At 36.8% G+C, this 27,080-nt stretch overlaps 1 protein-coding gene and 1 pseudogene across 1 annotated transcript in view; one reads left to right on the top strand and one right to left on the bottom strand.

The window, feature by feature from the left end:
- LOC115420810 (protein kinase C alpha type-like) overlaps positions 1-23,902 on the bottom strand; it is a 38,351-nt pseudogene extending 14,449 nt beyond the window's left edge.
- Positions 1-27,080, top strand: part of prkcaa (protein kinase C, alpha, a) — a 278,370-nt gene that overhangs the window by 177,056 nt on the left and 74,234 nt on the right.

Raw genomic sequence — 27,080 nt, 5'->3', positions numbered from 1 at the left:
CCAGATGCAGTCAGACTATTGAACTTGCCCCCCCCCCCCACCCCCCCCCACCATATACTGCCCCATATACTTATCAACAGATCATGATGCTGCTAAAGTCACTACTGTCACTTTATTTCACTGTTGCTGCTTGCTCATGTTGCTCCTTCATGCACCATCAATTTAACTGTTACTGTTGCTGTATATTGTGCAATATTTTGAAGTTATTTAGTATCCTTTTGGGGTAATTTATGGTAGTTTTTATTCTATTTATTTAGCTATTATACATTTTATGTTATATTTTATCCTTTTATCTTTTCACCAAGACCTGAGTAACTATATTTGTCTATCATGCACTACTGATTGAATGACAATAAAACTGTGTCTGAACATTAGTACTTTTCAATTTGTTGCAGAGCTTTTTTGAAATCTAACACACAACAAAATCTGTGTACATAAATTCAAGGCTTTCAGATGATGTGACGTTAAATTTGGTGTGATAGCTTGAATATAATGCTCTATCTTTCAAATACCTCAGATTCCTTTTCTTGGTGTCCACCATCAGTTCAGAGAATGAAGTTAATAACTATAGATTAAGTTATATTAGATTAATTATCACGTATGCATGCAGAATATGGGGAAAATCTGTGATGTGCAACAGCCTCGGTCAAATTACAATGACGATATGACTTGTGATAAATTTACAAACTAAGCACCAAAACTGACACATATTAATCTGAGAATAACTGATGGTTAGATGAATAATAAGAATGCACAGCCTTCTGGTGAGTTAAATGTCTGCATGCTGAGTATCAGTGCATAGCATATGCAAATAAAATGACAGTTCTCGTTGCATTTCAGACTGGGTTTTACGATGCATTTATCCCTCCCATCACTGTGTCTTGCGGAGTAAGGAAACAACAAAAAACATTAAAAAAAGCATGGAAAAGCTGCTCTGAGAGCCCTGTGTGGTACACAAAAGAAAAGAAAAACAAAAAGGCAGAGAAGGCAATTATATTCAGCAAAAAGTGACTGCTTAGATCACTTTCATGCCTTCCTGTAGAGCTCTGTGCTAATGTGACGCTGTGGTGACTTGCTGCCCTTGCCACCCATCCTCTGTCTGCGACAACACCAGCGGACATTTACAGTTTTCCGGCGCGGGTGACCTTCGTGGTCTTAACTGGCATGCTAAGCCTAGAACTTATCTATTATGTAGAAGAGTGTATGTTGCGTTTGCTGTTTGTACAAGGATGATAAATTCATAAAGTGCTCAGTCTTTGCCCAGTTACATGTGATGGAAATAGACAAGCCTGACCTGTTCCTGACATTCCTTGCTCTCATCCTGTGTTATTTTTTACTTTATGGTATAAAAGCCTCTGGCCAGGAAAGCTCCACTGATTCACTGCACAAAGTGTGTATCTGTGTGTGTGTGTATTTGTGCACTATAATCTTTATACATCATTAAAAAATAATTCAGAATATCCTCATTTTCTAATGTCTTTGCCGAGGTCAAAGCATATTTTTGTGTGTGTTTATTTGTGTACCTGTGCTACTGTCTCAAACAGTCTATGCGTACATGCATGCTTGTTTGTGTGTATATTTGTATGCGTGTGCATGTGCATGGGCATCGCTGCAGACATTTCTCTCCCATTAGGCTTAATGTTACATGACAGTTCGGATCAGACTGCTAGCTATTCAAGGCTACCCTCCTCACCGCATACACACAATCACATGCGCACACACACGTTCATGCATGTGTGAATGTTCACAAGCTCCAACCTCTGCTCCTGTAACTTTCGTCCTCCATATGGATGCTGAAGTAAAAACATGTTGGTATGGCTCACAATGACCAACACTGTAAAAGAGTGTAATGTGGCTATCAGCTTTGTTATTTGTTATTGGAAAGTGTGTGCTATGGAGCAGATACAGTGTGCAGCAGGTTATGGTGTAGTGTGTGTTTTTGAAAGCTCTTCACTACTGTATGGGCTGGCAGTGGTTGGTTTCATTCACTGATGATATTAATGAGCAGCCCTGGGGTTTACATGAGCATCCTAGACTAGAAGTAGCACAGCAGTATGAAACAGCACGCTTTTACATGTCATCAGGATGAATTGTGCAGCTTAAAGGGGAGAGAAAAGAACAGATCTTTTCTTCAACTTATAAAGAAACTGTTTTCTTCCCATACTTATGTACATCAAATGGATTTATGTAACAGCCAGATGTTGAGATCCTGAGGCTGAACCTGAGGCAACTCCACAGAATAGTCTTACACGGGTCCTATTCAGATGAATATCACAGGTATTAATTACTTCCAGTTCTGTTAAGTTTTTTTTTTTTTTTTTATGAAGTTACCCATTGCTGTGAGTCCACACCCAGTGCATGATTTAGAAAAGTGTTTAAAAAGTAAACAAGGTGCTGAGGGGGAAGGTGTGGAATCATGAGACAAGAATTTTTCATGGACATCCCCATTCCAGGCAATCATAAGACACGTCCACACACAACCAACTGAGGCTGTGAAAGGGTTTATATGGGTTTTGTGTGCCAGTTTAAACTGTATTTTCATTGGTTTTCCTTTCCATCATGTGGCACTTTCTGACAGGATCTGGCCCCCAGCTGCACACCTCAGATTAGAGGGTGTTAACATTGATTTTTATATTTGACTGTTGCCCATAAAGTTGGAATAGTTTTTTCTTTGTACACATTCCTCTTTTTATTCCTATTTAGACACATCAGTAATCACCTTTGACCAGGTCCAATGATTACTGAGTCTCAGTTACACTTTATCTATCAGAAATAAGTCACATTGTCAAAATCTTTTCATGAGAAGAGGTAAAATATTTTACTCTAACTTTAAGAGCAACAGTGTATAAAGTAATGATGCAAAGAAGACTACAGTGCTTGAGTGATTTTTGAAACAGAAAGTAGTGTATTGGGCCCATTTTCACCCATAAAGGGTAGATTTTTCTGTATTCTCAGGCCTAAATTATCATTACAGCTCAAAGATGTAATTACAGTATGCAGTTCCTCTCTAAAGTGATTTTCTATTTTCCTGAAAAATACAAATGTGTATTTGTGTACATTTATTACTGATATAAATGCATTTGTAGTTTATGGGAGAGTGCTCATGGATCACATTAGTCTGACTGATCTGGATGAGGCTAGGGTTAAGGGGTTATGGGGAATATAAATATTAAATGTAACTGTAAATAGTAGGGGTGTAACAGTACAGAGAAATTTCGGTTTGGTACGTTTTGGGTATAGCGGTCTTCAGAGCGATACATTTTCACTACGGGGGGGCTTATGGGGGGGTGCACTCCTGTACTACCTAAGGGACACAGGACATTTCTACAAAATATTTTTCCGTCAGTTGTGCATTAACAGGCACCCCACATGTTGTATATTTTTGTATTTCTGAATGTTCAATGTTTGTTTATGGCAAACACTGTAATTTACTGAGTGTTTGTGAATGCCTCACACAGTATTCCCTGAGGTGATGTGAATGTGCCCTCACAGTAACACCACAGCAGAGGCCATGAAGGAGAAGAGGAGCAGGTTCACTTGATGTGGCCAACTTAAGTCAAAAAATAAAAACCGTCTTGCTATAAAGGAACCCGTGGACTCTTTTGTGCCACAAAAGCTGCAACAAACCTAAAACTGAAAGTGAAAAAACATGCTTCGAATGTCCGACCTGTGCTCCTGTACCTCTGTTATACTCTTTGTTGTTATGTTTTGGGTTTTTTTGCAGTGGTGCTGAATGTATATAACCCCGTACATGGGTTCTGCTTGTGCCCACCCTACTTCCCCAGTGTTTAAGTTCTTCACATAAACTACATGTATTCGTTCTGTACACCTCTGTATTGTATCGAAGGCCAAAACAGTTCGGTACAAACAAGTACACCGTTTCACCCCTAATAAATAGTACTTATTAGTTGTTATTAGAATGTAACGATTACCGGTATAACAATAAACCACAGTAAAATTGCAGGCGGTTAGTATTACCGTTTAAATTCTAATTATCATGATAACCGTGTTTGATTACTGCACTTTTAGGGGAAAAAAAACCCATGTAAAGCTTTGCTTTTATGTCGAATATTTGAGTATAGTTTTAATTCATTACTATTTTAATTTTATATACCTAATATTTGGAACCAATATCCACTTTTAAAGTCTTTGAAAGGTTCGTTAAGCATCTTTGTATTATTTATGCAATAAATTATACACATTTTTCAAATCGGATTTTATATTTTTTGTGTGTTTTTTGTCCTTTTATGTTGATATAGTAGATTAAAGTGAAAATATAACAGGCAGATGATATAAATGAAGCTGTGCTGAAAAAAAAGATACCAAACCATGGGTATAGTAAACATTTGTTTATATAGTATATAAAGGCAAAATCAAAAGTACTGAAAAAACGGACAAAATAGACTCAGACTACTAAGGGTTAACGTTTTGAATGTTTTCTGCCAACAGAAGGCACATTGTGCCAATTATTTTATTGTTGTTTGTTTGTTTTTTTCAAAATACAACTTGGTTAAATTATTTCAGTGTGTGCCATTAGTACTTTTGAACATTTTGAGCACAGTTTCAATAATACCACGATAATAATGATAATTTTGGTCCAATAACCGTGATGTGAAATTTTATATCGTACATCCCTAGTTGTTATATACAGGCCAAAATGTACATACTTCCTCTTGTTTGAAGGAAGGATGTACTCGTATTACAGTATGTGCTTCAGTCAGTCCTCAACTCAACTCATGTGCTCATTCCGTTCACACTCTCTCCTCACCCCACCTCTCCCCTCATTTTTTCCAGATTCTCACTACTTTTCCAACCACAGCTCAAGTGATTTTGAAGACTACTAATAGCCCTGATCTGAAAACACTGGTTTGAGTGCTTCGTAATTGGTGAAGGGTTTAAAATTGGAGCTGCCAAAGCTGAAGCATGTGGCCAAGCAACAACTTTGTGATGACAAACGGTTGCTATTCCTAGTCCGTAAAACTTTTGGAGAAGTAAACTTGAAAAGACATGGAAAAAAAAACCAGAGCTATGTAGCTGCTATTGTGTTTATTATATAGTTAGATAGATGGTAGAGGTTTCTATTACTTGTACTAACAGTACAGTAGTAGTATATCCACTGTTAGTACTCATATTTGTAGTAGTAGAAACAACAGTTATGAACATTTGTTCTAGCTATTGGTAATCATACTAACCTCAGCTGTTCTACTTTTTAGCAGTTCAAGTTCAGTTTGTTGTGCATCCATGTGTCTCCCCCTACTTCCCCCCTTCTCTCCCCCCTCCCTCAATCTCTTTCTCCCTTCCTTTACCCTCTCTCTTTAAACCCAACTGGTCAAGGCAGATGTCCATCCTCCAGGAGTCAGGGTCTGCCCCAGGTTTCTGCTGTTTAAAAGAAAGTTTTTCCTTCCACTGTCACCAGGTCACAAGTGTTTGCCTCCTGGAGGATTCTGTTGGGTTTAGTAAAGTGTCATGAGAAAACTTTTGTTATAATTTCGTGCTATATAAATAAAATTTGATTGATTGATTGATTGATTAAGAACCCTCTCAAGATACCTTAAAGCTATACTACCGATGTGGCATTTCTCACAGCATTAGTAAAAGTTTGAACATGAACAACCCGCCTCCCTTCCAAAGCCCCGCCCCCTTCCCTCTGCCTGAGCTCTGAGGCTCCTCCCCTCTCTCCTCCTCTCACCTGATTGCGCGATTGGAAACGGAGGAGGAAGCAGAGGGGGAGGTCCGGTCCGTTTTGGTGTGTCCGGGGACCCCTCCCTAAGTAATGAGATGCATCATCCCCCTCCCGCGGGCCCACGGCTCCTGTTCCATCAGTAGACCTGGTATGTGCAGTAACTGGGTCCAGTGTTTTCACTGCAGTGACAGGGGATGGGCGCGCGCACTGTGAATGCACGGCCCGCCGCAAATTTTCCATGGACATTTGAGGTTTCATAGGTCCATACAATTATCATCCTACATCTCTTACTTGTGTGACACCATGTACATGCACCTGTATGATCCCACGTCATAAAAGCTGAGCTTTATGCAGACCTGTTCAGTCCAGTACAGACTGACTTCTGGACTTTGTATCTTCATCTTCACTAATCAGACTCCCGTTTGTGCCCCTCAGTTGTCGTTTGTTCTAAATCCGGTTAATCCCTTCCACATGTGCATGTCAGTTTCTATCCATACACATCCTAGACAGTAGACTATGGTCAGTGACAGGAGAAGCAGCGCGAGTGAAGCGTCAGATTCAGAGGGACACATATCGATATGAGCGGCGATAATGGATCGGATGCTGGACGGCCGGAATGGTGATTGACGAGGCTCAGTCAGGTTCGGCCAATTACTTCATTCGGACCGAATAAAATGATTGGTCAGACTTTCATTAGAAATATATGAGAATTAAACATTTTGAGTTTCATACCTGGTGGATTTCTTTACATTTAGTTTGACATACACTTATTAGGAGCATTTTAAGATGACAAAAGAAAAGTGTAAAATGCCACATCATACGGTATAGCTTTAACCCAGTGGTTCCCAACCTTTTTTGGCTCGTGACCCCATTTTAACATCACAAATTTCTGGCGACCCCAAACATTCCAAACAGAGACTTTTTTTTTGTTTGTTTGTTTGTTTTTTTTTGCTAAAATTTATTAGTTTTTGATCATGTAATAGTTTTGCTACTCTATGTTGCAAATAAACATTGATTTTAGATGACATTTAGTCTATAGATGTATAAATATTACGGTTGGAGGCAGAAAAGCTCGGGGGTAGATTACTGCACAAAGTTGAGAATTTATTTTCCTTGGTCACGATATGTACAGTCAGTCCAGCTTGGATTTACAAGGCTGACAATTAATACTGAACAAACAAGAACTGAAACTGAAAGAGCTGCAGCATCTGAAAAACCGACCACAGATGAACATTTGACAGATAAACAGTACCACAGTGTTTCAGTTTCAGCTTCACAGTTTGTCATGTCTTTCAAGGATTGGGATGTCTCTCTCAACTCACCAGATATTTTTTATTAATAATTTTTTTTTAAAAATTCTTATCAATTACTAGAAATTCTAGGCGACCCCACGTGGGACCTACTCCAAGGTTGAAAAACACTGCCTTAACCAAACCAGCTGGGTCTGATAACAAATGAGCAATGAAGCCATAAAGAGATGAGCCTGTGGTTGATCTTACTTAAATCGTTCATAATTAATTTCCTTTAGATAATAATTTCAGATTGCCGTGAGAGTAAATGTCCCCGATGAAGTGTTCTCGGCTGGTTGTGAAAATAAAGAAATATATAACAACAAATAACTTGTTGATTTATTCTGAATGATCAAAACTCAACATGATGAAAATGTAAACAGGTTGTAATTGTCACATATATTGTACTTAATTTCTTCATCATAGACACAAATAAAGTTCATAGAAAGCAGTGAGCCAGCCCTGCTGCAGTGAAGACCAACTAGGGTGTGAAGGAAAACGGCCCATGTCAAGACAGCTCAATATCCTCAACTGCTCCATAAATGCCACACAGAGCCATTACTAGGCCAATCTCTCTTTTCACGGTGCTTTCTTTCCTTTATAGTCCAGTCACTCTTGTTCCTTTCTGCCTCAGATTTAATACCATATGTCTTGTCTGTTTTCTCTCTGTTCCCTTCTTCCTTTCTTTCCCCTCTTTGCTATCTCTTCTCTCTGTGTCAAAGTCACTGAGGTGTAAATTCACATTAGTGTGAGCATTCCTCCCAGACAGAAGTTACCATTGACTGGCTATATAGGTCAGAGTAAACACAGTGAAATTTGGGAGGATGGCTGTGTGTGTTGGCGACCGGCTGTCACATGTGTGCTGATATCTGGGGGATCCGGTGCTACACATATATCTACTCCAACCTACAGAGAATTGAGCATGTGGGCAGGTGTGTGAGAAAGGCGAGTGTGAAAGCATTTCTGCTCTCACTATCTCAGTACAGGGTGGGGAAGCAAAATTTACAATGAACATTTATTTGTTTTTTTCTCAGCAGGCACTACGTCAATTGTTTTGAAACCAAAACATATATTGATGTCATAATCACCTAACATATTATCCATACCTTTTCAGAAACGTTTGCCCATATGAGTAATCAGGAAAGCAAACTCAAAGAGTGTGTGATTTGCTGAATGCACTCTCACCCAAAAGAGATTTCAAAAATAGTTGGAGTGTCCATAAAGACTGTTATAATGTAAAGAACAGAATGACTATGAGCAAAACTATTAGGAGAAAGTCTGGAAGATACTATTAAAGAAGTGGAGAAGTTGTCCCGAATATTTGAGGAACACTTGCGCAAGTTTCAGGAAGCGTGTGAAGGCAGTTATTGAGAAGAGGAGGACACATAGAATAAAAAACATTTCTATTATGTAATTTTCTTGTGGCAAATATAGGGGGGAAGCAAAATTTACAATATTTTGAGGCAGGGATTGAAAGACAGTGTATGACCAATTAGTTTATTGAAAGTCATGAGAATTTATTTGCCACAAGAAAATTTACATAATAGAAAATGTTTTTATTCTATGTGTCCTCCTTCTTTCTCAATAACTGTCTTCCCACGCTTCCTGAAACTTGAGCAAGTGTTCCTCAAATATTCGGGTGACAACTTCTCCCATTCTTCTTTAATAGTATCTTCCAGACTTTCTCCTAAGAGTTTGCTCATAGTCATTCTCTTCTTACATTATAAACAGTCTTTATGGACACTCCAACTATTTTTGAAATCTCCTTTGGTGTGACGAGCACATTCAGGAAATCACACACTCTTTGACGTTTGCTTTCCTGATTACTCATATGGGCAAAAGTTTCTGAAAAGGTATGGATAATAGTGTTAGGTATGATTATGACATCAATATAGTTTGGTTTCAAAACAATTGACGTAGTGCCTGCTGAGAAAAAACAACTAAATGTTCATTGTAAATTTTGCTTCCCCACCCTGTAAATTCTCATGACTTTCAATAAAAACTAATTGGTCATACACTGTCTTTCAATCCCTGCCTCAAAATATTGTAAATTTTGCTTCCCCACCCTGTATGTGTGAGCTAGCAGATACTGAGATACAAATATGTGCAAAACATTCAACATGTTTACGTTTTTTTGAGGTGACCTCACACACAATATACACCTGTCCTTTGGTGTCCATATTAAAGTGAAGGGATGAAGGGCTGAATCCAAAACTACAAACATTTAGTCTGTGTGATAAACCAGAACAGGACGATTTGTTGAGTCAACACCTGATCCCAATTCAGATTGGATCATGATTGATAGAAATTGGTTTTCTGGTAAAATAGTTCTTTATATTTAATCTGTATTTAATTGGGAAGCTCCTTAAGAATAGGGATGAGTGAGAGGAGTTTAGGAGTACCCATATTTTTCATATGGGCGTTTCATCAACATAGAATCTGAACTTGGGTGCCTGAATACACTAGTTTATTACCTCGGCCAAGTAACAGTGGAGGTTATGTTTTCATCTGGGTTTGTCTGTCTGTCTGTCTGTTAGCAAGACAACTCAAATAGTTATGGATGATTTTCATGAAAATTTCAGGAAATGTTTGGAGGACTGGAACAAGGAACAAATGATTACATGTTGGTGATTGGCCTTGGGCGTAGGTCTGCGTGAGAGCTTTTCTAGTAAACCTGGATACAGAGTGAACAAATCTCACTACTACCACTCCGCATGTCAGTGTTTACAAACCCTACACATCTTTTCTGAAACAATGACACAATACCCTGCATGCAATAACTCTGCTGACAACAGCAACAATGGCGGATGTTTTTTTTTTACCTTCCGCCAAGGAACAGCGGAGGTTTAGGTTTCATCTGGGTTTGTTTATTTGACTGTTAGCAAGATAAGTCAAAAAGTTATGGAAGGATTTTGATGAAATTTTGAGGAAATGGTGATAGTAGCACAAGGAATAAATGATAAATTCTGGTGATGGGGGTGGGGGTGGGGGGGGTGATCTGCCTTGGTGGAGGTCTGCGCTCTCCGAGTGCTTTCTTGTTTGTTTTGTTTGTTTCTTTTTACATTGCACGAGTTTTATGTGGATGCTCCATGTCTTCTTTCCTATTTCTGATGTATTTCCCTGGTGGCACACAGCACCACGGCCTGCCATGTAGCCTATACTGTCAGTATTTCAGTAGTTTTGTGTGGAAACAGATTTTCTTGAGATGATGCTGTGTTTATGAAAAAAGAAATAGGTTGTTTTTCATGTCTGTGTTGACAAGAGTTCAATCTCTTATTTGAAGGAGACCCGGTGAAAAAGGGCACACCAGTCCCTACAAGATATAGAGAATAAAAAAGAAAAAAGACAGGGTAAAAGCAAAAATGACAAAAACAAAGGGAAGGTACATGAGACAAAATTCAACTAGCATAGCAATTATTCTCTTTCGTTACTGGTGTTCATAGCAGAGTTTTAAGTTCACCCAAGGAGAAAAAAAAAAAAAACCCAAACACTAATTGTAGAATATTCTGGAGGTTATTCAAAGACTAAGGAGCAAAATAAGAGAAAGCTGATTCACCAGGTTGTGTATAAATCTTAGAAACTTGTATAGAAGCATCAGAGGAACCCAAAGTTTTAACAGCGTTGGTAGGGTGATAGAAAAATATACAAAAATATAAGCTGGGAGTGTTATCAGCAGTGCTTTATAAATAAAAACATACTAATATCTTGTTTCCTCAGGAATACTGAAGTCCAGGAAACCATATCATTGAGTGATGGGTAGTGATAAAACACAAGGCACGACAATAGATAGACATAAACACAGTGTGCACGAGGCAGTACTTATAATGTGTCCTGTACAAGCCTTCTCCTACTTTATTTTCATTATACAAACCCAGCCTGACCTCAGGTTTCTTTACTAGGTGCTCAATATGCTCTTTAAAGGGTAGCTTATCGTCCACCCACAAACCCAAATATCTATAGGATGATACTTTTTCCAGTTGCTTCACCTTCTAAGGTGGAGATGCCAATAGTGTCAGAGGTGGATTAAAGATGAGCTTACTACTCTCCTAAAATCAATGGCAAAGTCTCACAGTCATCAAAGCATTTCAGGATTAAAAGACAGCACAATTAGACAAAGTAGTTGACATAATTAGCTGTACAAGTTGTTACTAGATGCCTACTGGGTCTCAATATTCACATTAACATGTACGAGCAAAAATAATAATAAAAATTGCTTGGTAGTTGTTCTTTCTGTCATAATCAGTTTAAGGACCGCTTTCTCTAGATCAGCTCTGAAAAATGTCACCGCCATTTTAAGGTCAGCCTCTACACTTGCAAGAGCTTTGTGTGTTTGTATGCATGATTGGGTTTGCAGTCAGTTGAGAGAATCTGTTCATACAGATAATTATATTAAAATGCAGACTTGAGTGAAAAAGGAGTGTGCGACATCATGGGTGTATGACTTGTGTCCTGCAGTGCTGACAGTGCTATGGAAACAGTAGCTTTCTCTAACCCCTGCTGCGTCATCCCTGACTGGTGCATAGTGTCAGACTGACTCTGAACGGTCACAGCATGTTCACCCTGCATCCATGGGGTGGAATTAAACTCACAGTCTATCAGAGGGTGTTTTAGAGAGAATCGATAACTTAGCCCACTGTTTAATAGAAGACATCTAACTGATAATGGCCAAGAGATGGACAAACTAAGTCCGAGCGTAACTTATAAACACTGACAAGTCCAGCATAATGCCTTTCCTTATGCTATGACATTTTGGGTATTGGGTCAGTATTTTCAACAAAATGTCAACTTAAAAGTTACAAAAGTTCAACTGAAATGAGCCAAAAATTACATCTTTTATATTCAAAACATGTTGTCATTAGTGTTGTGGTTCCCAACCTTTTTTGGCTCATGACCCCATTTTAACATCACAAATTTCTGGTGACCCTGGACATTCAAAACAGAGACATTTTTTCTCTTGGAGATGTCTTAGTGGGGCCAGGCGGGCGAAGAAATCTTTCCATTCTCTGTTCGATATAGTTTTCTGACTGTGACTGTGTCCGTGCAGGTTGAAGCATAGTAACGAATGTGGTCACATGATTGGGTCAATCAAGATATGCCCTCTCAGATATTATATCCTGCATTTTATTTGAACTTGATTTTTATTCGGAAAAGTGTGCGGTGTTTTAATTATAATGAAATATACATTGAATCCTTAAAAAAAATATTTTTATTAGTATCTTTTTTTTTTTTATCAATTATTAGAAATTTCAGGTAACCCCATTTGAATTCCAGGCGACCCCACGTGGTGTCACGACCCCAAATTGAAAAACACTGCATTAGTGTATAATCACTTAAAAGTAGAAATCATCTTTTTATTACTTTAGAGCAGGGGTGTCAAACTGGTTTTAGTTCAGGGGCCACATGTAGCCTAATATGATAAAAACTGGGCCGGACCAGTAAAATAATACAAATAATAGGATAAGAACTTATAAATGTCAACTCAAAGCTTTCTGTATGTTTTGGAGTGAAAAAAAGTAAAATTCTGTAATGAAAATGTTACATCTATGAACTGTACTTGAGCATAATATGAACAACCTGAAAATTCTTACAAAAAATAAGTGCAATGTTAACAATATTACGCCTTGTTTATCACTTATACATGTGCATCACAATTTACAGATTACAGTGGATCTACAAATACACAAAACTTTTAGTACAGGCAGAATATTGGTAAAATTCCACATTTCAGACTTTTTGTAAAAGGCCAGAATGTCAATGTAAACATTCATGTGTAATTTTACTTCTTTTTACACAAAAAAAGAGGAATATTTGCAGTTTTCATTATTTATAGGTTATTATGACAGTATTTTACTGGTTCTGACCCACTTTAGATTGAATTGACCTAAATGATTTGAACACTATTGATTGTTAACATCTTCAGTGTAATTTTTGCATTTTACAAATTCATCCCACGGGCCAGACTGGAACCTTTGGCAGGCCAGTTTTGGCCCCCGGGCCGCATGTTTGACACCTGTGCCTTAGAGCTATTTATATCTACATCAGGGAGGCTGAGGCAAATTAAGCAGGTTGCAATCAGCAACGTCACCATTATATGTGCTATTATAAATATTAACCCTTTCATGCATACTGGTCACTACAGTGGACAGCTATTCTACAGCTGTTCTCTTGTATATTCATGGATTTTGTTGTTCTTTCGTTGTTTTTGTTGTTTGTTTGTTTTTTACACATATCTTTATTAAAGTTTACGACACTACATATCTTTCTGGCAAGAATTGGTAAAATTATGTAGATCTCTCTTGAGCATAAAGCCCCAGAATCATAAGCCCTCCCCATAGTTTTCACATAATTCATCAGTAAATACATGTTTCTGTGCGTCAAAAATTAAACATGTGGTGTCCAGCTGAGTGGACATTTTTGCAACTTCATGAAAAATACGTTCATAAGAATTTTTGTTTTCATTATTATTTTTAATGTATTTTTTAATTTTTAAAAAAATTATTATTGTTATTTTTTAATTATTATTATTTACTTTTCAGAAGAAAATTTTTAATTGCATTGGTTTTTTCATGCCTAAAGAGGAATAAAAACACTCAGGAAAAAATTCTGATTAAGGTTCTCGTAATTCGTGCATGAAGGGTTAAACATGAATGTTAAATTGTAAAGACATTAAAGATTGTTACAGACCCTTTTTAGACAGAGACTGTGTATATTTCTAATAAAAAAAAACAAAATAATCAAAATGTTTAGTGTTCCTCAGTAAAATAACAATATTTTATTTGTGTCAACATCTGATGTTGTAGTCTGTCATGTTTGATAAGGCTCTAAGGAGTACTTAGTTTCCCCTCCTGAATATTGCCTGTAATACTGACTTTAGAAAATATCAAAGCAAGTCGTCCAGTAATCTGGACAGACATCTTGAGCTCTGGACAACCTGCCTGAGGCAAAGGCAATGTCAATCAGCAATCAGCCGGATACGCAGCTGAACTGTTACCCAGTGTATCCACGGTGGTGATATGTTTGTATTTGTCAAAGATACAAACAGTATCCTTTGGATCTTTGACATGTTTTATTCATAGATCCTGCTACAAATGGACAAGATTTGACCAGAAATACCCAAAATCCATATAACCTTCTTAGTATATTTTACTATTCTAATATTTAATACACTAAATTAATTGTATTAGATCTTTTTTCTTCATTAAGTTAATTAAATAATTGTTTTGAAGTGATCGAAACAGCATTCTGACATTAAAGGAGAAATCATGTGAAACAGAGAAGCCACGAGGACACAAGGAGGCCTCAGCTTGTGTGTTTGGGTTAAGTTTGGACTTGCCAGCAGACACACTGGACGTCTGTTTGACTGGGACACTTACATCATCTGCACATGTGTGTGTGTGTGTGTGTGTGTGTGTGTGTGTGTGTGTGTGAGACTCATCCTGGGGCAGTGACCTTAATCTGGAGCACAAGGGTGACACAAGCTCAGACCACACAGTGACAGGAGTGACCTCAATCATCAAAACAAAATACACACACACATACACACATACATACACACATACATACATACATACATACACACACTGGGAAAAACACATCTTGGATTCGGCCTTACCTCTGGAGCAATGTAATCTGGAGTACCGCAGAAGGTGCGTGTGGTCACTCCTTCTAACATGTTCTCTTTACACATGCCAAAGTCAGCGATCTTAATGTGTCCCTCTGAATCCAGCATCACATTGTCCAACTTCAGATCCCTGAGGAGGCAGGCACACATTTAGACAACCTCTAAGACGCTGACCTTTTGTGAAAGGTTCAGTAGATAGTTAATCTAACAACCAAATTCTTCTATTATCTTTTCCTTCAACAAAAACATCCTGCTGCTGTCTGTAAAGGTCTATCAAAACACAGGATATGGAAAAAAAAAACCTGTTTCACCACCGTACAGGGCTCTGCTCCATGACATCATTCATAGCAAAGACAGACATTTATTTTAGCACAAAATTACTGATCACATCTTAAATGCAGCCCCTTCAGTTTGAGGAAGGATGGGTACTGTAAAGAAGTGAACACTCACCTGTAGATGATTCCTTTACTGTGCAGGAAGAAGAGACCCACAGCAATCTCTGCTGCATAGAACCTGCAATGACACCCCATATTTATACACCTACACCTCCTTCATAATAAACCCTAACTATATGATCTTGTCGACCTTAATACTCTTATTATAATGTATAAAGCCCATGACTATATGCTCCCCTACAGTCTACAGGAGATGTTTGAGCCCAGGCAAAGTAATTATAATTTAAGGGGAACTGAAATCTACAAGAAAATTAAGTGTAGAACAAACATAAAAAGCCAGTGTATCTTTGTCAGAGGGGTGCATCTGTGGAATAATCTGGAGCAAAACTTAAAAATGTCTTCTTCAATTTGTGCATTTAAAAGGGTGTATAAATCCACTATAATAACAAAATATAGAACATTATCTGAATAAGTGAATATCTAGTTAGAACACAGAAGTACGTATAAAATAAGATATTATTGTAATTAATTATCATGATAAGAAGGTATTATCACTGGGGATGTAACGATATGAAAATTTCATATCACGGTTATTGTGACCAAAATTATCACAGTTATCATTATTATCACGGTATTGTTGAAATGCGGTCAAAATGTTGAAAAAGTACTAATACGCACACTGAAATAATTTGAAAAAAAAAAACAAAAACAAAAAACAAAACCTAAAAACAACAACCAAAAAAAACAAGTAAAATAATAGCACAATGTACTTTCTGTTGCATATTTTTGTATACTTTTGTGTATTTTTTCTTATTTTAGTATACTTTAGTATGTTTTAGTGTATTTTTGCATGTTTTTTCTATACTTTAGTGTATTTTTGCATATTTTTAGTATGCTTTAGTATGCTTTTAGTGTATTTTAGCATATTTTTTGTATATTTTAGTGTATTTTTGCATATTTTTTGTGTAGTTTAGTATATTTTTAGTGTATTTTTGCATATTTTTGTATACTTTAGTGTATTTTTAGTGTAATGGTGTGAGAAATGTTTGTATTTGTCATTATTTCTAGTTTATTCTGTTCTTATTTGACTGATTTTTGACCAACTTTAGCTCATACTGGTCTAAAAGTGGAACCTGAACGAACATGAGTCTAAAACAGTGAATACCATGCCAAACATACAAATGTGCATTAAAGATGGCACCTTATAGCCATTGTTGAACCATTTTCCATATCAAGTTTGTGTTCAAAGTGCGGTAATCAAACACGGTTATCATGATAATTAGAATTTAAACGGTAATACTAACCTTCTGGAATTTGACCATGGTTTATCATTATACCGGTTATCATTACATCCCTAATTATCACATTTATTAAGCATTGTTTTCGCAGTAAATGTTTAAAGTGCGTATAAATATTATAGTCTATATTAAAAACGGTTGATTACACAAATCTGATTGTGTGTGAGGTGACCAAAAAAGTGAATGGTTTGTATGGATGTTTTGTGTATTGTAAAAATATAAAGAAGAAATGTGTGTTAGCAAAGCAAAGGAAGCGGATCTAGTTTGATTTTTAGTTTGTAAAAAGGGGGTGGGAGTCAATAAGTTATACTTTTTCCCACTCCTTTTCGAACGCAGAAAATTTTGTTTGACCATGTTGTATGGTTTTTTGTTATCTGATGATTCTATGTGCTCGAAATAAAACTACACAACCACTACCACTAATCCTCCCCTGCAGAGCACCCAAAGGTCCTCCTTGGACTGACTAAATGTCTACATTTAGGCAGAGGCTGGTTAGATGTCATTACATGTACATAACCTAATGATGGACAACTTATTTTCCATTTAACCCTCAGCAACCAGAACACCTACTGATCTAAAATCATTAGAACTTCTAAACTTCTGAAATCTATTAGCGCATTGAAATAATACAGGTAAAAAACTGCTTCTCAGCTTTTCAGCACAGAGGCTCTGTAGTGAACATGGAAACCTATGTAGTGTGACAAATTACAGTAGTTTTTATGCTTTGTTAATGATGTTTTGCTGAAAAAGCCCCTTTCATTTCATTTTGAATTTACCTTTGAATTTACTTTAATGAACAATATAGGAAAATATAAGTAAAAACCTGATTTGACCTAAAAAATGCACAAAGTAGGAAATAATATTATAATAAATGATAATAAATCACTTAGAAAAGTTCAAATGTAGAGAAAAATTAATTTAGAAGTCGCCACAACAATAATTCTAAGTCTTTAAGAGTTTATTTGTTTATTTGTTTAAAATGGATTCTAATTAGTTGCTAACAAGGTCACAACAACAAGGTAGTCCTCCTGGGATCCATCATTTAAAATAGCACATACATCATTTTAATGTATAAATATAAAGAAAACTTTACTAAATAAGCAACAGTAGTCGCTTTCCCATTGACCCTCAAATTGCACAAATATAACTTGTGCAGAAAAATGTACCTGTGGAAAAACGACAATTTCACCAAAAAGTCTCATTTTTCGATTAAAAGTTTTTGCGCTGGCAAGAGGTGGTTTTTCAGGCATAGTGCAAACGGTATATCATGGAAAACTGCAATGGAAAGACCTTTTTTTCGCAACTAAAGTCAGGTGAATTAAAAAAACGGATGCTGACAGACGTTACAACAAGCGAAAAAGAAGGAGAAACATGTCACAATATGTATGGACACACCAGGAAACCCGATAATTTTTTAATTTAGTACAAGATAGAGGGGTAATATATATAATAATGAATATATCTGTAAATCAACACCATATTTACGTCGTTGCCATGTTTATGGAATGACTTCTCGTGTCATCTCGCGATAATAATAAACAAATCATCGCATTTGTGATTTAATGGGAAAACCGATATTACACACTTCTCTTTTTTTAGATATTTAGTAAATATCGGTGAAGTTTTGCGCAGATGTCCAATGGAAAAACGACTAGTGCCTTATAATAAAATAATTAAAATCATGTACAAATGTATTGTAACTTACAAATGTATTTCGAAGTTAACCACTTATGAGCATAGCTTTGGATTTGCCTGCATTTTTAATTTCTCCAAGCTGCATAGAATTAATAGGACCTGGTAGACATAAAAACTATACGCTATCTATGTATAATGAGTACTGACCTGGGAACAAAAAACAAATTATCTCCTTTTATTTGATGTATCCTACATGTTTTAATCCCCTTCCTTTAAATTTCCTTACTCCATATTAAATGTAAACTGTGAATGTTCTTTTTGTTTGTAGGATGAGTCTTTCCCATCTGTCTGCACTGGCCTGTGTGTGATGTTGCAATAAAAAAATCTGTGTTCACTTTGCAAGAACAGAACTATACTACGTGTCCACACACTACACACAAGATGTCCCAGAGCAGCCTTTTTGTCTCCAGTATGGTTTTACATGTTAACTTTTAACACCTTCACTTTGCATGACAGATCATGCAAGTCAACTGTAGCCTGTCCTAGTTTTGACACTTGTGCTAAAACACGTCAAGTCTTTATGCCATCTGCAACTAAACAGAGCCTTAGAGAAGACAAACAAATTTAACCATAAATATTTGATGAGGTTTTGTACAATATTTTTTTATCTTAGATGGTTTGATTGTTTAACAGCAATGGGAATTTAGGCTTAAATCTCTAATAAATTCATATTATTTATCTGACAATGAGTGTAGATCCCTAATGAAGGTGTGGGGTCATTTCCAATACAGTAAAGTAAGTTAGTAGTAAAACAGGCATGTCTTACACTGCCTGAGGTTCCTTGAACTTGCCCACTTGTTGGATATGATACATCAGAATCACCTCCGTTCACATACTCCATGACAAAAGTACAGACGGTCCTGCAAGGATAGACAGGAAATACAGAGGAAAAAAATCAGGAATAGGAGAGATATGCGAGGATAGAGAGACAAAAACATCCACTCCAAGAGAAAAAAAAAAAACTAAATGTCACAGCAGCTGTAGAATGGAACATTTGTGCCTCTCTGTTCACAGGCAGAGCTACAGTGCAGCGTCGCAGCCTCATCTAACCTTGCTGTCTGAGTTGTTCCAATCGTTCCTGTTTTACTTTCCATGACAAGGTGACCTAAAAAGCCCACAACAAAGCGCTTCATGGAAAACACTCAACAAAGACATCTGTCAGGAAATATTCTCTTTGTCTAATAGTGCTGGTCCCTTACTGCCCGTGACAGGTTTGGCCTGACTCTATTCTGGATATATGCAGCAGTCCTTAGCAAAACAAAACCCAAGCAGCACACATATCAGCAGATCTGTGTTGACAGCAGAGTGAGTGTTTCACCAGGTCTACCACACTGTGCCCTGAGCAAACAAACACCTACATCTCCAATTAAACTTTCCTTCTACCTGTGTATTCAGTAACGAGTCAAAAAGACTTTCTAACTAGATTTTAAAAGCTAAAAATCGGTTAGACATCTAGGGTAATAATGGACTCAGACCTAAACTTAACAGCCACATTAAATCAATAACATCAGCCTTTATCATCTCAAAACATTGGCAGAGTCAAAAGTTTACTGTCTAAACCAGACGTAGAGAGACTTATCCAGGCATTTATCTGTAGCAGGTTGGGCTACTGTAATGGCGTTTTCTCCTGGACTCTCTAAACCAGCTGTAAGACAGCTGCAGTACATCCAGAATGCTGCTGCTGGGGTCCTGACTAGAACCAGGAAGTACAACCATATTAGTCCTGTGCTCAGATCTCTGCACTGGCTTCCTGTAGGCTCAGAGAATAGACTTTAAACCAGCTCTGCTGGTCTATAAGTCTGTCCATAGTCTAGCACAGTGGTTCCCAACCTTTTTTAGCTCCTGACCCCATTTTAACATCACAAATTTTCTGGCGACCCCAGGACATCCAAAAAGAGACTTTTTTTTTGCTAAAATTAATTTGTTTTTGATCATGTAATAGTTTGCTATACTATGTTGCAAATAACCGGTATTTTATACAACATTTAGTCTATATAAGTAGATTATTATGGATGGAGGCAGAAAAGCCAGGTGTAGATTACTGCACAAAATGAGGAATTTGATTTTCCTTGGTCAGGATATGTACAGTCAGTCCAGCTTGGATTTACAAGGCTGACAATTAATATTGAACAAACAAATAACTCAAACTGTGAATTATGAAAGAGCTGCAGCATCTGAAACCAACCACAATTGAACATTTGAAAGATAACAGAACCACAGTGCTTCAGTTTCAGCTTCAGTTTGTCATGTCTATTATGGATTGGGATTTTCTCTCTCTCGACTCACCATATATTTTCTATTAATATGTTCATTTATTATTTTTTAATCATTACTAAAAACTTTCAGGCGACCCCACATAAGATCCCATCCCCAAGGTTGAAAACACTGGTCTAGTACCAAAGTACATCTGTGACATGTTGGTCCCATTTGAACCATCTGGGACCCTGTGAACCTCAGGGTGTGGTCTTTTGCTGGTGTCCAGAGTCAGGACTAAACAGGGTGAAGCTGTGTTTCAGTTCTATGCAGCTAAACTCTGGAACAGTCTTAATGATGATGTTGAGACAGACCTCTACTGTGACAATGTTTAAGTCCAGACTGAAAACGGATCTGTTCAACTGTGCATAGAACAACTGAAAGTGTTTCATCTGCACTCTTCTCTTTTTACTTTATTTTAATTGATTATTATTTATGTTAATGTTATGTTTCTAATTGTGTGCTTTAAATTGTTTCTTTTCCATTTTTGTGAAGCACTGTGAATTGCCCAGTGTATGAATTGAGCTTTACAAATTAAATTTGCCTTGCCTTAATTGTAATAGATGATGATGACCAAATATATCAGGCATCAAAGACCACTGAACATCTGTCAGGATACTCAAGAGCCGAGACTTTTAGTAATGACAGAACAGACACATCACCACTGTTAAATCTAAGTCTGTATTTATTCATTTTTTCAAACTACTTCATACTCATGGGAGAGGTCGTGATGGATGCTGGAGCCTATTGCAGCTATGAATGGACAAAAGCTGGGTACATCCCCCGATAAATCGTCAGTTCATTGCATTTTAGACCAATTAATCTATTAATGGCATGTTTTTTATTTTATGAATCCACACATTCATGGTGAGACCATGCAAACTTTCCCCCTTGACATTCAACTGTCAGTCTCTCTGATGATGCTGGATAACATCACACTGGGTCCATCTGTATGAAGGGCAGTGCAACAGCAAAACCCCGTAATTACCCACTTATCACCAATAGGGGTCGCCAAAAATACCAAAATACAAATGTTCAGATTATTCTTTAGATGATTAATACAAAACAAGTCCTTGAGTGGGAAAAATATAGCTGGAAAAAAATAAAAAACTAAGCAAAAAATACATACCGAAAATGATTACTCTCAGAAATGACAAAAATATTAGTGATGAGTTGAGAACTATGCCAGCCATACTTTTGTATATGGAAGAGTGAATGTGTCTTCTTGAATATAATACCAGGCAGTGTCTAAGTATTTCTGTGCTTGATGGTGTCTTGAATCCAATCAGCTGCTATGGTTCCATCTGAGAAATCCAGTTGCTAACAACTTCTACTTACCATCAAGTATATCTCACCCTGAGAGAGCCTGATTAAGAGAACAGTTGATTTCACATTTAGAATAAGAGAACATATGACGACATTGGATTGGATAAGAAAAAAAAAAAAAAAAGATTTATATATGATTTGATTTCTCAATTTTCTTTGTCATCTAACATTTATAGATAAGGATATATTTAGCAGTTCTTTACAACCTTATTATCGACAAACAGCAGATATCAGATCTCCCACTTCTGTGATTACGGATTTTCAAGTTTTAACAGATTGTAATGTTTATTGTAACCCTAAGCTCATTAACCTAAACCAGTGTTTTCAACCTTGGGGTTGGGACCTCACGTGTGTTCCCCTGAAATTTCTCGTAACTGATAAAAAAAAAAACCCAACTCACTAATAAAACATATATGGTGAGTTGACAGAGACAATCCCAATTTATAACAGACATGACCAACTGTGAAGCTGAAACTGAAACACTGTGGTACTGTTTATCTTTCAAATGTTCATTGTGGTTGGTTTCAGATGCTGCAGCTCTTTTCATAATTCATAGTTTTCAGTTATTGTTTGTTCAGTATTAATTGTCAGCCTTGTAAATCCAAGCTGGACTGACTGTACATATCCTGACCAAGGAAATCAAATTCTCACTTTGTGCAGTAATCTAACCCTGGCTTTTCTGCCTCCGTCCATAATAATATACATTATATAGACTAAATGTCATCTAAAATTATTGTGTATTCGCTGAATAGTATAGCAAACTATTTCATGATCAAAAACAACTTAATTTTAGTAAAAAAAAATGTCCTCAGTTTTAAATGTCTGGGGTCGACAGAAATTTGTGATGTTATAAATGAGGTCAGAGCCAAAAAAAGGTTGGGAACCACTGACCCTATTGTTATTGGAAATCAAAATGATAAAACCTTGCATTTATAAAGCAGTGGTAGACCTGGACCGGCTTGCTTTGTTTATAGAAACATACTGTGTGTTAAAGTCATATTTCACAACACAATATACACTTTAATCTTAATTAACCCTGAAGCTTAGATGTAAATGTCACATCCCAAAAAGAGTAGCAAGACATCAAATAGCAAATAGGTCAGCCTGTAGGCCAACAGAGATTTACTCAATAGGTAATGCTTTGGGAATACAACACAAAAGACCAGGGTTCGATTCCTGATCAAAGCAGCACGTTTCTGCAGATTCTCAAACGAAGGGGCGTAGGTAAATCCGCCATTGTAAAGGGACATGTTTAGTTGCAAAGTACTGTGCGTTTTCCAGCTTCAGTGTAGACTTTCAAGTGTTCACACAATTGAGGAAATATATAATGCTTTATAACTTTAACCTTGTTTCATATTTAACCTCCGGAGAGCCAGCTATGCATTTTTGTCCTCTGTAGGGGACAAAAGTTTGACAGTTAACCTTAAAAAACTGCTGTCCATTGCAAAGGATATTCCATTAAAAAATGTATAAATAGATAAAAACAATTAAAAAAATGTATCTGAAAAAACTGTTGCATAATGCAGTTTCCAATCATTCCAATTGTTTAATGTAAAAAAGCTAAAAAAAAAAGTTCACTTTCCTGTGTCTCAGGAGGTTAAGACATCATTGTCCTTTACTTTACTTTGTCTATGAAATAATATTTCTATCAATTTACTATTTCTAGCAAAACATAAAATATGGGAGTTGTAAATAATACTTTATGTTTGTTTGCACTACTTTGTATTCATGTGGTTGCATGTGTCTGCATGTTTGTCTTTATTTTGCCACAGTATACTCTTTTATGATGTGGCTAATTATACAGTGTGTGTTTGTGCGTCTGTTTGTGCTCATGCAGGTGTGTACATCTGTATGCCTGTATGCAGGAAATACACTAATTCCTGAAGTCACATCTCTTTGTTTTCTCTCAGGTCGTGTTGTCTGATCGTGTCCTTAGTCAAACTTATACACACGTGTGCACAAAGACACACACACACACACACACACACACACTAACAAAGCTCAGTCTTCTAATTGGGGTTCGTCATTGTATTTGTCATACATGTCCTCTACTGCTTATACAACTCTTGATGATTAAGCTGTTTCGCTAAAAGCCCCTTCATGAATTAATCTGACCTGACCTGACCTCTAGTGACTCGTCCTAATGAGTGTCCAGGAGCGTTTCACCTACCACAGTCTGGAAACACGAGTGGAGATGTGTGAGGAAGGGCGGCTTGTCCTGCTGGGCCAGGACTCTCTTCTCCACCATGGTACACTCCACGTCATCGTCCTGGATCACCACATCCTTCTTCAGGATCTTTATTGCGTACAGCTCTTCGGTGGTCTTCATCTCTGCCAGCATGACCTTCAGAAAACACAGTCAGATGGAAGAGAAATGATCAGTTCTTAGTATACCGCTCAGATTTATTGGTCTTTTGCATACTCGTGTACACCACCTACCTTGCCAAAGCTGCCTTTTCCCAACACAGCCAGGAAGGCGAAGTCGCCGAGTTTGACCTGGTCCAGGCTGGAACTGGATGGAAGCTGGTTGGATGAGGTGTCGTCTGTCTCCGTGATCACCTTTTTACCTGGGCCTAGCTTGGCTTTCTGCACTCAGGGCACAGAGAATGACAAATATAAGAAATCTTAAAGTACCTATAATGTAACACACACATATGACATAAAGCTGTAAAAGATACAGAACAAGCTGAAGACTTCTGAACCACTTCTTTATAAAGGGCAGAGATTTTCTTCTTGTATTTATATGTGAGGAAAAACGGTCAGGACAAAAAACTTTAAATATCTCTTTGCTTTCATGCCATGTTTACACTAACAAATGAAGGCTTTAGGTGCATTCACACTGATGATTTTCCCACATACCCACTCACAATCACCATGATAATAAGCAGAATTTAAAGAATTTAGAATCAATGGCATGACGCGACAATGGTGCAGTTGTGGAGAAAATGTGATGTCAAAAGTAGCTCTGAACAAAATACAGTTTTTATGAGATGTCATGAACTATAGCACAGAAAAAAGAGAAAATAGTTTTTTTTAATGCAGATTGTACAACATTATGGGCCAATAAATTACTAATAGCGATCCGATAAGTTATTCTCAGTATGGGCTGCTCCTACTGGCTTATGATGAACAATAAGAGTGAGAAAAAGCAACACAACCCTAAAAAAAATCATCATTAAATCATCAATATTAACTAACTTAACTGAGTAGACAAATTTATTGAACTGGTAAATCAATACTATAAAAAGAAAGTTTTTCTCACTGTTATAATCACAATAAATCTGATGATAATACGTTTTAATAGATTCTATTACTGCATAGCTCACGAGTTGCTTCTCGAGTAATGAAAGGTAGATTAATATCACACTGTGTGTATTGCATGCATGTCCAGTCCACACAAATCTCCCTAATTGTCTGACCAATAGTGATGTCAACATTTTTTCCCAACTATGCACTTCCTTCATGCCAGAATCATGCGTAGTCCCATATTATGGGCAAGATGCTCCAAAACGCTTGCTTAAAACACATAGCATGACTGCCAAAAGACAACTCTAACTTACATTAAATCTAACTTTCCACACTTGCCTGTCTCAGACACTACAAACCACATGTTGTCACGTCAAGTGTTCACACTCAGCCAAGGCCAAATGCAGATCCATATTCATGCTGAGCCTCATGGAGGTCGTCTGCACACATGCTACTCTGGACAAGTCATTTGATTAGCTTTAGCAAGGACTACAGTGCATTATTTACCATAAAAGCCCAAAATCTAAATCTGGCCAGTTCTGGGGGAGGTGGTTCTCTTTTCATTTTCGTTAACACCACTTCTCTTGGCTGCACCTTCAATCAGAAGTTAAACAGTTGTAGTTTGCTTATAATAGACAAAGCAGCACTTCATAATGACTCAAATCCTTAACACATCCACAATACTGTATAACATGGAGGAAATCGATGACAGAGACAAATTAGAGGCTATTAATTTGTAGCAACTTAACAAATATGAAACTTACTTCAGTGTCAATTCAACATCGGTCGTCAGTTAAACAAAAATGTAAAAAATTATTCCTAAAAATAGGTATGTTTCAAAGGCAGGTTCATGATAATCACAAATTTTCATGTTTCCCTGTCAATAAAAATTTTATTTGCTATACTCTCAGCTAAATCTCCTGAGCTTTAAACTGGGAAATTCAATGCTAAGCAGCTTTAGTTTGGTTAATGGCATCTACCAACAGCCTGCTCTTTATCTGGGGAGCAGCAGTGAATGTAAAGCAGAGCACACTGCACCAGATCACAGCACACCTGTCAGCTTTAGCCCATAAAAAAATACATTAATAAAAAAAATGCCTAGCAACACGCCTTACTTCCTTCCTCTTAGACACACCTGATCAGAGTCTTCCACAACTGCTTGGTCCTGAAACCATAGGGAGAAGGGACCCAAAACGGTCTGACTCACTTTATACACTTGAGCATGTATGTGAACCTCTGTGTCTGGTTCATTAAGACACTTAATGAGTCTGGCATATAGACACAGACAGGCATAAAGAGTATGGATCAAATATGAATGTCACTCTGCAACTTTAGCCAAATGACAAGAACATTCTAATGCAATATGTATGTATTATATGACAAGTTTGTACCCCAAGTATACAAACAAAGAAAGGGATGAACATGTAAATATACAATATATGGACGAAAATACTGAGACACATCACACCTACAGCTAACAGGACTTCACATTTCTGTTGATTTGAAAAATTATCATGATAACAATGTCAGTTGTGGTTAATACTTACCACAATAAATGTCAAATCCATCTTTTTTTAGTGTAAAAGGATGATTTTTCTTCCTGAGAGAGAAGCTTGCAAAAACCAAACATTTACTTGTGTGTTTTAAAATGAATATTTACGGTCAGACTAAGATAAATATTTAAGAAATAGAGAAGTACAACAGTTAAAATAATTATAACAGGGTTAAAATATATTAAGATTAAGTAAAAACAAATAGATAAATAAATAATCCCAAAGATTTTTTTTTTTTTTTTTTTTTAGGTTTTCTGATTTTTCTACCATCACTACTTTTCTGTTTTCTTGGTTACATTGCAGATGAAGCCTTCACCTTAATATATCCAAGACTAAATAAATAAAGATTATTGCAAAATTTATCACAAGATGAAAATATATTATGAAACTTGACATTATTATTTTGCATCTCAGCCCCCTATTGGCAATGAAACAACTTAATTTAATGTGCCCGACTTGATTCGTCCATACAGTGTACAATTGTAATTTGAAAAAAATAAATAAATGAGTGGAAAATAACAGCAATATAACCAATATGTACAAAGTATCATTATGAAGCTGAGAAGATCCAGTGTTATAGAAGAAAAACAAACTTTAAATGTGAATGAGAGTTGAAACAATGCAAAGTTTGTGCAAAAATCAAATCTATTACATATGAAGAAAAGCAAAAACATGAAAAATTAACGCGAATTAACCTTGAAAACAGTGATGAATTACATAT

Source organism: Sphaeramia orbicularis, chromosome 1, assembly GCF_902148855.1.
Source record: "Sphaeramia orbicularis chromosome 1, fSphaOr1.1, whole genome shotgun sequence".
NCBI lineage: Eukaryota > Metazoa > Chordata > Actinopteri > Kurtiformes > Apogonidae > Sphaeramia > Sphaeramia orbicularis.
Note: the sequence above shows the minus strand (reverse complement) of the source record. Positions and strands in the feature narration are given on the sequence as shown.